A 16,183-nucleotide genomic window follows, 5' to 3' on the forward strand; every position below is an offset into this window, starting at 1 on the left:
CAGGCAGACTCTCTACTGTCTGAGCCACCAGGGGCTCCCCAAAGATGTAAGGAAGTGGTCCAATGGCTAAGGCTCTGTTCCCAGTGCAGAGAGCCTGAGTTTGGTCCTTGGTTGGGGAACAAGATCCCACATGCCCACTTGACTTTTCCTTCCAGGATGTCTGGCCCTAGGTGGTGATCACACCATCAGGGTTATCTGGGTCATTAAAATCTTTTTTGTACAGTTCTTCTGTGTATTCTTGCCACCTCTTCTTAATACCTTCTGTTTCCATTAGACCCATACCATTTCTGCCCTTAACTCTGCCCATTTTTACATGAAATGTTCCCTTGGTATCTCTATTTTTCTTGAAGAGATCTCTAGTCTTTTCCATTCTATTGTTTTCCTCTATTTCTTTCCATTGTTTACTTAAGAAAGCTTTGTCTTTCCTTGCTATTCTTTGGAACTCTGCATTCAGATGGCTTTATCTCTCCTTTGCCTTTTGCTTTTCTTCTTTTCTCAGCTATTTGCAAGGCCTCCTCAGACAACTATTTTGCTTTTTTGCATTTCTTCTTCTTGGGGATGGTTTTGATCCCTGCCTCCTGTACAATGTCATGAATCTCTGTCCATAGTTCTTTGAGCTCTCTGTCTTTCATATCTAATCCCTTGAATCTATTTGCCATTTCCTCTGTATAAAGGATTTGACTTCAGTCATACCTGAATGGCCTAGTACTTTTCCCTACATTTTTCAATTTAAGTCTGAATTTTTCAATAAGGAGTTCATGATCTTAGCCACAGTCAGCTCCTGGTCTTGTTTTTGCTGGCTATATAGTGCCGGGAGCCAGTGTGAGGAACTCCACCAGTGGCAAAGATCATGAGGAAGGAGGCTCGGCATTACACAAAGGCAGGATTGAGCCTCAGGAGACCCCCTGTTCCCGAGCATCTACCCCCAAAACCAGAGTTTTCCTACTTTAATGCTTTATGCTCTCACCTACACCTTTGACTTTACAGGGGGCTGTCCCCCACCACCACTTTCAGAAAAGGACTTAACTTACAGCTCCAAGTCAATAAAAATTCCTGGGCGTGACAAGAGTGTTAACAGGAAAAACCGCTAAACCATTCAGGTATGACCTCAATCAAATCCCTTATTATACAGTGGAAGTGAGAAATAGATTTAAGGGCCTAGATCTGATAGATAGAGTGCCTGATGAACTATGGAATGAGGTTCGTGACATTGTACAGGAGACAGGGATCAAGACCATCCCCATGGAAAAGAAATGCAAAAAAGCAAAATGGCTATCTGGGGAAGCCTTACAAATAGCTGTGAAAAGAAGAGAAGTGAAAAGCAAAGGAGAAAAGGAAAGATATAAGCATCTGAATGCAGAGTTCCAAAGAACAGCGAGAAGAGATAAGAAAGCCTTCTTTAGCGATCAGTGCAAAGAAATAGAGGAAAACAACAGAATTGAAAAGACTAGAGATCTCTTCAAGAAAATTAGAGATACCAAGGGAACATTTCATGCAAAGATGGGCTTGATAAAGGACAGAAATGGTATGGACCTAACAGAAGCAGAAGATATTAAGAAGAGATGGCAAGGATACACAGAAGAACTGTACAAAAAGGATCTTCATGACCCAGATAATCATGATGGTGTGATCACTCATCTAGAGCCAGACAACCTGGAATGAGAAGTCAAGTGGGCCTTAGAAAGCATCACTACGAACAAAGCTAGTGGAGGTGATGGAATTCCAGTTGAGCTATTTCATATCCTGAAAGATGATGCGTGAAAGTGCTGCACTCAATATGCCAGCAAATTTGGAAAACTCAGCAGTGGCCACAGGACTGGAAAAGGTCAGTTTTCATTCCAATTCCAGAGAAAGGCAATGCCAAAGAATGCTCAAAGTACCACACAATTGCACCCATCTCACACGCTAGTAAAGTAATGCTCAAAATTCTCCAAGCCAGGCTGCAGCAATACGTGAACCGTGAACTCCCTGATGTTCAAGCTGGTTTTAGAAGAGGCAGAGGAACCAGAGATCAAATTGCCAACATCCGCTGGATCATGGAAAAAGCAAGAGAGTTCCAGAAACACATCTATTTCTGCTTTATTAACTATGCCAAAGCCTTTGACTATGTGGATCACAATAAACTGGAAAATTCTGAAAGAGATGGGAATACCAGACCACCTGACCTGCCTCTTGAGAAATCTGTATGCAGGCCAGGAAGCAACAGTTAGAACTGGACATGGAACAACAGACTGGAAAAGGAGTACGTCAAGGCTGTATATTGTCACCCTGCTTATTTAACTTCTATGCAGAGTACATCATGAGAAACGCTGGGCTGGAAGAAACACAAGTTGGAATCAAGATTGCCAGGAGAAATCTCAATAACCTCAGATATGCAGATGACACCACCCTTATGGCAGAAAGTGAAGAGGAACTAAGAAGCCTCTTGATGAAAGTGAAAGAGGAGAGTGAAAAAGTTGACTTAAAGCTCAACATTCAGAAAACGAAGATCATGGCATCCGGTCCAATCACTTCATGGGAAATAGATGGGGAACCAGTGGAAACAGTGTCAGACTTTATTTTGGGGGGCTCCAAAATCACTGCAGATGGTGATTGCAGCCATGAAATTAAAAGACACTTACTCCTTGGAAGAAAAGTTATGAGCAATCTAGATATCATATTCAAAAGCAGAGACATTACTTTGCTGACTAAGGTCCGTCTAGTCAAGGCTATGGTTTTTCCAGTAGTCATGTATGGATGTGAGAGTTGGACTGTGAAGAAGGCTGAGTGCCGAAGAATTGATGCTTTTGAACTGTGGTGTTGGAGAAGACTCTTGAGAGTCCCTTGGACTGCAAGGAGATCCAACCAGTCCATTCTGAAGGAGATCAACCCTGGGATTTCTTTGGAAGGAATGATGCTGAAGCTGAAACTCCAGTACTTTGGCCACCTCATGCGAAGAGTTGACTCATTGGAGAAGACTCTGATGCTGGGAGGGATTGGGGGCAGGAGGAGAAGGGGACGACCGAGGATGAGATGGCTGGATGGCATCACTGACTTGATGGACGTGACTCTGAGTGAACTCTGGGAGTTGGTGATGGACATGGAGGCCTGGTGTGCTGCGATTCATGGGGTCGCAAAGAGTCGTACACGACTGAGTGACTGAACCGAACTGAACTGACAAGAGTGTTTAAACTTAGAAACTCCTCAAGGTTCTCTAGCCTGCCTGAACCGGTTCATCCGGCCACATGTGATTGTTTACAGCCTCCCAACCGTGAGAGGCACGAGATGCTTTAAACTTTCTAAATACAGATTCTTTTGATGAGTTAGAAATTATTAGTATAGTGGGTTGGTTAGAAATTTTACTGGTGAAGGGTTTTCATCTGTTGGGCCAATATTTGCTGCTAAGTCTCCATATTCCTTGCCCTTATACACATTAATGAATATAACTAGCATATAAGAGAAATAAGTATTAACCTCTGATATTAATCATGTTAAACCTTAGGCTAAGTAAATTCCTTTCTTGATTATAACCCCCTGCACCCTCACCCTATAGGAATGCAACTTCATCTGGTGCCTTCGGAGGGTGGTGCCTAGTTTAAGAAAAAATCACCCCTGGAAAAAATAAGTTTTCTGGTTGACTGACTGTTATCAGAAAGGGCCATAAAATGTCAGCAGGCCTCATGGCCAGAAGATGATGTAAAACCCCTAAGACCTTTGTATACTTCTATATGAAGCACCTGATTTTGACAAGGGTCAGGTCTGCTGACCCCACGTGACTCTGTATTCATCCCTATGTATAACAAAAAGTATATAAGCAAACCTGAAAATAAAGAAAATGGATCAGTTTCTGGAAAGACTGATTCCCCTGTGTCATTCTTTCTTTCCCCTTATGGCTGAATTCCCATCTGGAGCGTGGATGCTCGCCAAGCCTGCTAATTTTGCCCTGGCTTCTAAGACTCACGCGCGCGAGAGAGCCCAAGGCAGGGCACCCTCTGCTATTCAAGTGGGTGCCGGTGGCCTATGTAGGTGGTGCAAACTCCTTGTCTTGGAGTTTTATTGGTATTCCATGTAAACCAAGTTATTCAGCCTCTTTTTCTCCACTAATTTTCCTACTGCACTATTCTTTTCTAATCTCTCTTTATACTTCTAATCAAATAGATTTTTCCTAGGACACCGATTCCATCTCCCCTTCAAATTACCCTGGATCCACCGAGGCTGGACCCCGACAATATAGAGCTTCTCCATCTTTAGCTGCAAAGAATATAATCAATTTGATTTCAGTGTTGACCATCTGGTGATGTCCATGTGTAGAGTTCCCTTTTGTGTTGTTGGAAGAGTGTGTTTGCTATGACCAGTGTGTTCTCTTAGCAAAACTTTAGCCTTTGCCCTGCTTCATTGTGTCCTCTAAGGCCAAATTTGCCTGTGACTCCTGTATATCTTGACTGTATCTCTTTTTTTTTGGTATTGGTGTTGGACAGGGAGGCCTGGCGTGCTGCGATTCATGGGGTCGCAAAGAGTTGGACACGACTGAGTGACCGAACTGAACTGAACTGAGCATGGCCTTGCCCATAAGAGCAAGACCCAGTTTTCCCCACAGCTAATCCCTCCCATCAAGAAGCTTCCATAAGCCTTTTATCCTTATCCATCAGAGGGCAGACAGAATGAAAAACACAATCACAGAAAACTAACCAAACTGATCACATGGATCACAGCCTTATCTAGTCAATGAAACTATGAACCAACCATGAACAGTATGAAAAGACAAAGAGATACGACTCTGAAAGATGAACTCCCTACCGACGTAGGTGCCCAATATGCTACTAGAGAAGAGTGGAGAAATAACTCCAGAAGGAATGATGAGGCTGAGCCAAAGCAGAAACAAAGCCCAGCTGCGGATGTGTCTAGTGGTGAAAGTAAAGTCCGGTGCTGTAAAGAATGATATTGCATAGGAACCTGGAATGTTAGATCCATGAATCAAGGTAAATTGGATGGGGTCAAACAGGAGTTGGCAAGAGTGAACACTGATTTTAAGAATCAATGAACTAAAATGGATGGATATAGGCAAATTTAATTTAGATTACCAATATATCTACTTACTGTTGGCAAGAATCCCTTAGAAGAAATGGAGTAGCCCTCATAGTTGACTAAGACCTGGTGCAGTCAAATAAATAAAGACTGACATGTTGTTAAGCAAACAAACAAACAAAAAGCTCTGAAGAGGTAAGGAGGAGCCGATAGGTATATGTTAGTTACTCAGTCATGTCTGACCCTTTGTGACACCAGGGACTGTAGCCTCCTGTTAGGCTTCTCTGTCCATGGAATTCTCCAGGCAAGAATACTGGAGTGGGTAGCCATTCCCTTCTCCAGGGGATCTTTCCGACCCAGGAATAAAACCCACGTTTCCTGTGTTGCACGCAGATTCTTTACCATCTGAGCCACCAGGGAAGTTGTAGGTATAGAGTAGGATAATCAAACAGTTTAGAAATGCCACTGTTGTTCAGTAGCTCAGTCATGTCCAGCTCTTTGTGACCCCATGGACTGCAGCATGCCAGGCTTCCCTGTCCTGGAGTTTGCTCAAACTCATGTCCGTTGAGTTGGTGATGCCATCCAACCATCTCATCCTCTGTCGTCCCCTTCTCCTCCTGCCTTCAATCTTGCCCAGAATTAGGGTCTTTCCCAATAAGTCAGTTCTTTGCATCAGGTGGCCAAAATATTGAAGTTTCAGCTTCAGCATCAGTCCTTCTAATGACTATTCAGGACTGATTTCCTTTTGGATAGACTGGTTGGATCTCCTTGCAGTCCAAGGGACTCTCAGGAGTCTTCTCAAACACCACAGTTCAAAAGCATCAATTCTTTGGCAGTCAGCCTTTTTATAGTCCAACTCTCACATCCGTACATGACTACTGGAAAAACCATAGCTTTGACTACATGGACCTTTGTCAGCAAAGTAATGTCTCTGCTTTTTAATATGCTGTCTAGGTTGGTCATAGCTTTGTTATTATAGGCATACACAATGGCCTACCTGAGGGAGCCCTGTCTGGCCCCCTCCGCCTGACCCTTGGTCTAGGTGCCTTTGTTTGGCTCACAGGGAGATAGCCTGGCCCTGCTTACCTGTGAAGGGCTGTAAGGAAGTGAAACTAGCATATCTCCCTGCCTGAGACTTGTCATTCTAGGAGATATTTGCAAGAATGTTATGGTCTTTTCCTTTGTTTCCTCACCTCCCCGCCCTGCTCCCCCATCTCTGATCTATAAAAGAACCTGGCATCCAGGCCCTTGGATACTGGTCATTTGAGGCGCTAGACTGCCACTTTCTTAGTTAACTGGCTTTCCAGTTGACTCATACCTCATCTCGGATTTATTGGCCTGTTGTGGGGCAAGCAGAGGCAGCTTAGACTTGGCCACAATACTGTTAGAATGAGCACTATATAGATGAAGAAACTGATGGCAAGAAAAGTGAAGTAACTTGCCAAAGTCACATAACCAATAAGAGGCTGAGTTAGGGGACTTCTCTGGTGGTCCAGTGGCTGAGACTCTGCCCTTTCCCAATGCAGGGGGTGCAAGTTCAATCCTTGGTTTAAGAACTAGATCCCAAATGCTGAAACTAAGATTTCATGCAGCCAGAAAAATATATAAATAATTTTTCAAAAAATAAATAAATAAAATAAAAGTTTTATAAAAAGGGGGGTTGAACTAGGATTCAAACTCAGAACATCAGATTGCAGAGCCCCAACTTTTAACTTAAGCCAACTAGTTATAACCAGCCAGCCAAATGATTCTCAACCAAGGATACTTTTGTCCCAAAGAAGACAACTTGGCATGACTCTCGGAGACATTATTGGTTTTCACACCCAGGCATGCTAGTGGCCTTGCGTGGGTAAAGGCCAGGCAGGCTGATAAACATACAATCCACAGTCAGCCCTGAGCTGTGAAGGAAAAAGTTATCCAGTCCCAAGTGTCCGTAGTTCTGAGGTTCAGACATCTTGACCTAGGCTATACTATATTGCACTGGAGAGAGTACAATTGACTCTTTAAGTTTTAACCCTGAGTGTATTCATAAAAGAGAACTTAACTCTGTCAGTCTGCATGCCGGTTTAAAATACTAAAGTGTTAGTCGCTCAGTCGTGTTCAACTCTTTGTGACTCCATGGACTATAGCCCTCCAGGCTTCTCTGTCCACGGAACTCTCCAGGCAAGAATACTGGAGTGGGTACCCAGTCCCTTCTCCAGGGGATCTTTCTGACCCAGGGATTGAACCTGGATCTCCCTCATTGCAGGTGGATCTTATATCATCTGAGGCACCAGGGAAGTGATGTTTATATGGAGTCATGTTTAAATAAAAACATAAGTGATTTAATCAAACCTAATGCTGGCTACAACATGCGGAATCTGTTTTCAGGTTTAATGTCTATAAATTCAATGCTTCACTTAGCGTAATCACACCATGCAAATTCATATACTATTAATATACTTCAGTTCAGTTCAGTTGCTCAGTCGTGTCCAACTTTTTGTGACCCCATGAATCGCAGCATGCCAGGCCTCCCTGTCCATCACCATCTCCCGGAGTTCACTCAGACTCACGTCCATCGAGCCCATGATGCCATCCAGCCATCTCATCCTCTGTCGTCCCCTTCTCCTGCCCCCAATCCCTCCCAGCATCCCTCTCAGTCTTGTCCAATGAGTCAACTCTTCTCATGAGGTGGCCAAAGTACTGGAGTTTCAGCTTTAGCATCATTCCTTCCAAAGAAATCCCAGGGTTGATCTCCTTCAGAATGGACTGGTTGGATCTCCTTGCAGTCCAAGGGACTCTCAAGAGTCTTCTCCAACACCACTTCAAAAGCATCAATTCTTCGGCACTCAGCCTTCTTCACAGTCCAACTCTCACATCCATACATGACCACAGGAAAAACCACAGCCTTGACTAGACGGACCTTAGTCGGCAAAGTAATGTCTCTGTTTTTGAATATACTATCTAGGTTGGTCATAAGTTTTCTTCCAGGGAGTAAGCGGCTTTTAATTTCATGGCTTCAATCACCATCTGCAGTGATTTTGGAGCCCCCCAAAATAAAGTCTGACTGTTTCCACTGTTTCCCCATCTATTTCCCATGAAGTGATGGGACCGGATGCCATGATCTTTGTTTTCTGAATGTTGAGCTTTAAGCCAACTTTTTCGCTTTCCTCTTTCACTTTCATCAAGAGGCTTTTTAGTTCCTCTTCACTTTCTGCCATAAGGGTCATGTCATCTGCATATGTGAGGTTATTGATATTTCTCCCGGCAATCTTGATTCCAGCTTGTGTTTCTTCCAGTCCAGCATTTCTCATGATGTACTCTGCATAGAAGTTAAATAAGCAGGATGACAATATACAGCCTTGACGTACTCCTTTTCCTATTTGGAACCAGTCTGTTGTTCCATGTCCAGTTCTAACTGTTGCTTCCTGACCTGCATACGGATTTCTCAAGAGGCAGGTCAGGTGGTCTGGTATTCCCATCAGTTTTCCACAGTTTATTGTGATCCACATAGTCAAAAGCTTTGGCATGGTCAATAAAGCAGAAATAGATGTTTTTCTGGAACTCTCTTGCTTTTTCCATGATCCAGCAGATGTTGGCAATTTGATCTCTGGTTCCTCTGCCTTTTCTAAAACCAGCTTGAACATCAGGGAGTTCACGGTTCATGTATTGCTGCAGCCTGTCTTGGAGAATTTTGAGCATTACTTTACTAGCGTGTGAGATGAGTGCAGTTGTGTGGTAGTTTGAGCATTCTTTGGCATTGCCTTTGTTTGGAATTGGAATGAAAACTGACCTTTTCCAGTCCTGTGGCCACTGCTGAGTTTTCCAAATTTGCTGGCATATTGAGTGCAGCACTTTCACAGCATCATCTTGCAGGATTTGAAACAGCTCAACTGGAATTCCATCACCTCCACTAGCTTTGTTCACAGTGATGCTTTCTAAGGCCCACTTGACTTCTCATTCCAGGTTGTCTGGCTCTAGATTAGTGATCACATCATCATGATTATCTGGATCATGAAGATCTTTTTTGTACAGTTCTTCCATGTATTCTTGCCACCTCTTCTTAATATCTTCTGCAGTAGTCTTAAAGATCATATAAACTTACCTTGAGGCTGCAAACAAATCCCTAATTCAGACCTCATATACAGCCTCAGAATATTTTTGGTTTATAAAACCTCTCACTTCATCTCTACACATCAGTCCTACTTTTTTCCCTGTAGGACTGGGACAAAGAAATGCTCCTGATCACTGTAGTTTGCCTCTCTATCATCTTTCCCAGGTGGCTAAAGAAACCTTAGTGGTAAAGAACCCTCTTGCCAATGCAGGAGATGTGGGTTAGATCCCTGGGTCTGGAAGATCCCCTGGAGGAGGAATGGCAACCCACTCTAATATTCTTGTCTGGAGAATCCCATGGACAGAGGAGACTGGCAAGCTATAGTCCACAGGGTCAAAAAGAGTCGAACGTGAGTGAAGTGACTTAGCATTACTTAGCACACATGCCATCTTTCCTTGTTCCTTCCATTATTCTTTCCCTGTTAATTCCACTCTTCCTGCCTACAGGGCCTGTCTCTTTTGATTTCAACAATACTTGATTTCTTCCATTGTAAAAATATTTACAATGAACTCTTTATCCACCCCATCCCTGTTTACCATCCTGTCTTTCATATCTGTTAGGTTAAACAGATTGCCTCTGATTTCTGGCTACCCATTTCCTTGGGAGTATGAAAATGTTTTGCACTTTTACTGTACCACTCAATATTGATACAAAGGGCTGTGACAGTTCTTAATATAAGGAGCTAAGTGAGCCCACAGGAAGGGCAAATCATTCAGTCCTGAAGATGGGGGTGAAAGGTGAGCCATAAATGGTGAGCAGGAGTTAGCTGGATGATGAATAATTCAGATATAGGAAACCATGTGTGCAGAAACCAGGAGGGGAGAGTTCATGCACATTCCAGGAACAAGAAGTTCTGCCTTGGAGCACCGAGTGTGGGGTAAAGAGAAGATAGAGATAGAGCAAAGGCTCAGTCTATCAAAGTCTTAGCAACAGTGAAGGCTTTAGTAGGAGACTGCCATCATCAGATTTAGAAATGTTGCAGGCTGGAAAAAGGAAGGACAAGAAGACATAGAGGGAGACTAGGTAGGAGGCTTTTCAGTAATCCAGGCCAGAAACAATGGTGGTCTGAAGGAGGGTGCCAGCAAAGGAGATACTTAGGAGCTAGAATAATGGAAGAAATATGTATTCATTTAATAAGTATACATGAAATACTTGGTATATTTTATGGGATATTTAAGGCATTGGGGGGAGTAGAGCAGTGAACAAATCACTTCCCTTGGGAAGCTTATGGTCTAGAGGCAATGTTGACAATAAAGATCAGAAATAGGATTTCCCATGTGGTCCAGTGGCCAAGACTCCACACTTCCCGATGCAGGGGGCCTGGGTTTGATGCTTGGCCAGGGAACTAGATACCACAATGAAGACTGAAGATCCCACATGATACACCTAAGACCTGGCACAGTCAAATAAGTAATTTTTTAAAAGGACATAAATAAGCAACATATGTAGCATGGGCATAATGATAAGTGTCAAGGAGAAAATCAGAGAAAAGAAGGAGAAATGGAAATATGTGTAGGCAGGGTTGCAGGCTTAGGAATGGCATGAGAAATTCTGAAAAGACTGAAAGGAAACAGGGAGCTGACTGTGTGAGTATCTGGAAGAAGAGATTCTGGAGAGAAAAGAGTCATGTTCAAAGGGCTTGAAATGGGAACATGTCTCATGGGTTGAGAACCATCAATGGACCAGTGTAGCTGGAATGAATTGCAAGAGGGTGAGGGTGGTGTGATGGTTAGTTCTCTAGGTCAACATGGTTAGACTACAGTTCCATTATTCAATAAAACACTAATCTAGGTGTTGCTGAGAAGGTATTTTGTAGATGTGGTTAACATCCACAATCAGTAGTGTTTAAACAAAAGGAAACTGTTCTTGATTATGTGGATGGGCTTCACCACATCTGTTACAAGACTTTGAAAGCAAAACTAGCTTTCTCTGTGCTGTAGACTGTACATGGGCCTCTGAGGTTCACAAGTTGCAATCTAATTTCCAATGTGATGGTATTTGGAAGTGGGGTGTTTATCTCAGGGTCCAGCAATAAGGCCAGGGACAAATCATGGGATTGGAACTATTCAAAATGTAACCAATACTCAATTCACAAATCACTCAAGTGTTGCACACAATAGTGAAACAGGAAACTGAGTTTTGCTCACAGAGCTGAGGAATGAACTCCACAAACTTGCATACCCTCACATAAGCAAAGTTTTATTTTAGAAGACAGAGATACAAAGCGCTCAGCATAGATACTGAGAGGGGGCAAAGAGCCCTCAAAGGCAGGAATAACAGCAGCTTATATCGTTGTTAGAATTGATCTGTTTGTTTTTGGCTGGCTTGAGGCCTGAGGCATGTAATTTCTGACCAGTTTGTTGCAATGTCCAGTTTGTCATTTTTATGGCTTCCTTTTGGTTCCCAGTTTCTCAGCTTCCCCCACATTGTGATGCCATCCCCTGACCCTTTCTCAAGACCCCAGATCATTATTTAGGGACCAGATGAATGTTTAAGAGTTAATGGTCCACCTGGAGTTCTTCTCCTTGATAAACTGGACAGTTAATGATTGTCTTATCCTGGGTCTGAACGTTTTTCACCTCCGGACTAGGGAGGCATTCCTCTGAATGCCTAGAAACTGGAACAACAAATATAGCTTTGGGCTAATGGAGCAAAACGTTATGTGAGAGAACAAGTCAAAGTTAAAGTTGAAATTAGGAAAAGAACTGAGACCCTCTACCCTACACTGACTACCTAACAATTTCTGCCTCAGTAGGTTAGTCAAAGTAGGGAAAATAGGAAAGGGGGTTAAGAGTTACTCCCAGAAGAAATCTGGGGAGGAGTCATCCAGCACGAGTGGTGGTCTCTGATCCCGTGACAGGTTGCAAACAGGCAGCTCCCCTTGCCTCCGATGGAGCCTCCAGTGGCTGTTCGTCTAGAACAGCTCTTAGCAGGGGGAGTTGGGTTCCCTGGTAAAGAGCCTTCAGTTGCTTGTCTCAGCAGGCTTATTTTTTGGCCACGAAGCATGTAGGATCTCAGTTCCCTAAGCAGGGATTGAACCCATGTTCCCTGAATTGGGAGAGGAGAGTCTTAACCACTGGACCACTAGGGAAATCCCTCAGTGGGCTATTTAAAGGAGTCTGCCAGTGGGGTGTCATGGTTATACCCCATGGGGTTTTGTGTCTATCAGTTACTCCTTCTGTTTCAGTGAAGCTTTTCCATAGACACTGCCCAATGGTTTGCTTATTTAAAGTAACACTTAGGACTTCCCTGGTGGTTCAGTGGCTAAGGCTCTATATTCCAGGGCATGGGGCCTGGGCTCGATTCCTGGTCAGGGAACTAGATCCCACATACTGCAACTAAAAAAATTCTGCACCCCACAACTAAGACGTGGTGCCGCCAAATAAATAAATAGATAATTAAGAAAAATAAAACAACACTCAATTTATCCCTCTAAGACATTTGCAGATCTATACTGGACATTTCAAAACAATTAACATTGAAGTTGACACTGGCCATTGTGACTCCATTTTGAACTACCTAACAAAGCTTAAATCCTATGCGTTTCACACAAGATGAATAGGAATCATAGCACAAAAGAATTCACACCACATCTTGGGGCCCTGGGGAGGTGATTAAGTCAGGAAGGTAAAGGCCTCATGAAGGGGATGTGTGTCTCACAAAAGAGACCTCAGAGAGCTCCCCTTCCCCTTCTGTCCTGTGAGGACACAGGGAAGGCAGGCAGGCTGGCTGGCTGAGAACCAGGAAGCAGTCTCTCACCAGACACCTAATCTGCTGGTGTCTTGATCTTGGACTTCCAGGTTCTAGAACGGTGAAGAATGTGCATGCATACTTAACTGCTTCAGCTGTGTCCGACTCTTTGCGACCCCATAGACTGTAGCCCACCAGGCTCCTCTGTCCATGGGATTCTCCAGGCAAGAATACTGGAGTGGGTTTTTATTTCCTCCTCCAGGGGATCTTCCTGACCCAGGGATTGAATCCACATCTCCAGCAGGTGGATTTTTTTTTTTTTACTATTGGAAGACAGTAATTTCCTGTTATTTATAAGCCACCCAGTCTGTGGTGGGCTTCCCTGATAGCTCAGTTGGTGAAGAATCTGCCTGCAATTCAGGAGACCCTAGATTCGATTCCTGGGTCAGGAAGATCTGCTGGAGAAGAAATAGGCTATCCACTCCAGTATTCCTGGCCTTTCCTGGTGGCTCAGCTGAAAAAGAATCTGCCTGCAGTGTGGAAGACCTGGGTTCAATCCCTGGATTGGGAAGATCCCCTGGAGAAGGGAAAGGCTACCCACTCCAGTCTTCTGGCCTGGAGAATTCCATGGACCGTATAGTTCATGGGGTCACTAAGAGTTGGACATGACTGAGCAACTCTCACTCTCAGTGTGTGGCAGTCTCTTATAGCAGACTGAACTAACACATCCTGAGTAAGAATAAATGCTGCCTCAAGACTGTAACATCAACATCTGCCCAAGAGAACTTCCCTGGTGGTCCAGTGGTTAAGAATCCACCTGCCAGTGCAGATGCCATGGGTTCAGTCCCTGGTCTGGGAGGCTCTCACATGACGCAGAACAAATAAGCCTGTGGACCACAACTACTAAAGCCTGAATGCCCTTTAAAGCCCATGCTCCAGGACAAGAGAAGCCACTGTGACGAGAAGCCCAAACATCACAACTCAAGAGTAGTCCCTGCTCGCTGCAACTAGAGAAAGCCCCTGGGCAGAACAAAGACTTAGTGCAGCCAAAAATCAAATAAATTAATAAAAATTGAACAAAACAAAACAAAAAACTTCTCAAGAGTTTCCAGCCTGCCAGCTTCCCCTACAAATTTCAGATTTTATAGCTACCATAGTCAGGTGAGCCGATTCCTGAATTCCTTGAAATCCATTCTCTCCCTTCCCACCCTCTCTCTGCCAGTTTGTGTGTGTGTGTGTGTATATATATATAACTTCCTACTGGTTATGCTTCTCTGGAGAACCCTGATGAATCAGGCAGTAAGGGGGCAGATAAGAAGACTGGACCACAGATGGCCTTGTTGGTCACAGGATGGGCTTTAGCTAAGACTTACAACTAATGCATGACAGGATCTCATATTTTAAAGAATCAGTCTGGCTACTGTGTTGGGACAAGCAGAAAGGGGAACAAGAGGTGACGGTGACTTGGGTTAGGGGACAGCAGTGGCGGGGGGTGGTGCTTCCGCAGTGACTCAGTAGTAAAGAGTCCGCCTGCAATGCAGGAGACATGAGTTTGACTCCCTGGGTCAGGAAGGTCTCCTGGAAGAGGAAATGGCAACCCATGTCAGTATTCTTGGCCGGGAAATCCCATAAGATATCAAAGAGTCAGACATGACTGAGCACATATGCAAATTAGCAGTGGGGATGCTAAGAGGTGACAGAATTCTGGATGCGTTTTCAAGGTAGAGCAAATAATAGTTCTTTTTTAATGGATGTCAAGGATGATGCAAATCTTTTTGGCCTGAGTAACTGGACTCATGAGTAATGGGGTTTGGAGCAGGTTTGGGATCACGTGAAAACTCGCTGTCAGTAATGCTACCTTGAAATGCTTATTGGCCATACAGGCAGAGATATCAAGAAGGTATTTGGATGTCTGTTTGGTGTTCAGAGGGAAGATTCAGGCTGGAAATATATATGTGGGAATGGTGATTGGTACTGAATGTGGTGCTGGGGATGGGGATTTTAGAGAGATAAAGGTGAGGGAAAGGAAGGAGGCAGATATAGCACCAGGTTTGGGGCTTGGACACTTGTTAAAAGTGTCATTCTTTGATAGGGAACACAGTGTCAAGAGGAAGCTAGGGTTTGCATGTGTTGAATTTTAAAGATCTGTTTAACTGGAACTGGAGATAATCTAGGAAACTATGTTATATAAGTTGATCCTTTTATAGATGAAGAAACCAAGGTTCCAGAATTAGCTAGATTGAATTAGAATGACCAAGTGCTCTTTTTGCAATACTAGGGTGTCTGTAATTATAGGGATGCCTATAAAAGGTACATCTCCAATTCTGAAGTTGACCTAGCCATCCCTAGACAAAAAAACAAAAGCAAAGAAAAAAAAGGAAAAATAAATTGATCAGATTGGCTCTCAGATCATGTAGAAATTCCTATCTATTTGGGAGAAGGATTTGATTTCATTATAGATTAAGACTGGGCTTTCCAGGCAGCGCTAGTGGTAAAGAATCTGCCTGCCAATGCAGAACACAGAAGAGATGTGGATTTGATCCCTGGGTTGGGAAGATCCCCTGGAGGAGGGCATGGCAACCCACTCCAGTATTCTTACCTAGAAAATTCCACAGACAGAGGAACCTGGAAGGCTACAGTTGATGGGGTTGCACAATGTCAGACATGACTCAGCATGCACGCACATGCAAAGCTATCCCCCAGTCTGGCAGGGGAAGTTCTTAATTGCTCCCTTTCCCTGAGTAAGATACTTAATAGCCATTTACTCATCAGCCAAATTATGTTGAGGTGGTCCTGAAGGTCAATCTCAGCCCTTTTCTTTGGCCTGATTTCCTACTATTTCTAATCCTCATTTTCATTAAGAAGTGTAGATTTCTGGCAAGTGAGAATGGTAGTATGGGGTGGGGCAAGGCTTTGGGGGGAAGTGAAAAAGAGAAGTAAGCACGGGAATATTCTCAAAGGGAATAGGAGAGAGGCTGGTGAGTCCCAGTTGTCCCATGGCAGGGTCCAGCCTGACAGCAAGAGCTCAGAGAAAGGTGTCCATGGAGGGGAGTTCCATGGCACAGTCAGGATTTCTGCACCCTGCAAAGGAGAGAGCTGTCAGTCATCAAGGTCCTAGTTATAATCACAGGGTACCATGACAGTTGACAATTAGGAGTCTTTCCCCTTTCATCTCAAGACAAAGTGAGCCTTTTGGATTTTGGCATGACCCTTACAAATAGCCTGGTTGATGGCTGAAATGGACTTTCCCATTAAACTGTTGAGGAGTGGTGCCGGGAGCCAGCACGGGCCATCCCACCCATGACAAGGTCATGTGGAAGAAGAACTGTTAAGCAAGGCTTCCGGACTCGAGGGGCTCCCTAGACCAGCTTGAGCATCTACCCCAAAACCAGAATC

This window comes from Oryx dammah, unplaced genomic scaffold (genome assembly GCF_014754425.2).
Source record: "Oryx dammah isolate SB20612 unplaced genomic scaffold, SCBI_Odam_1.1 HiC_scaffold_3, whole genome shotgun sequence".
Lineage (NCBI taxonomy): Eukaryota > Metazoa > Chordata > Mammalia > Artiodactyla > Bovidae > Oryx > Oryx dammah.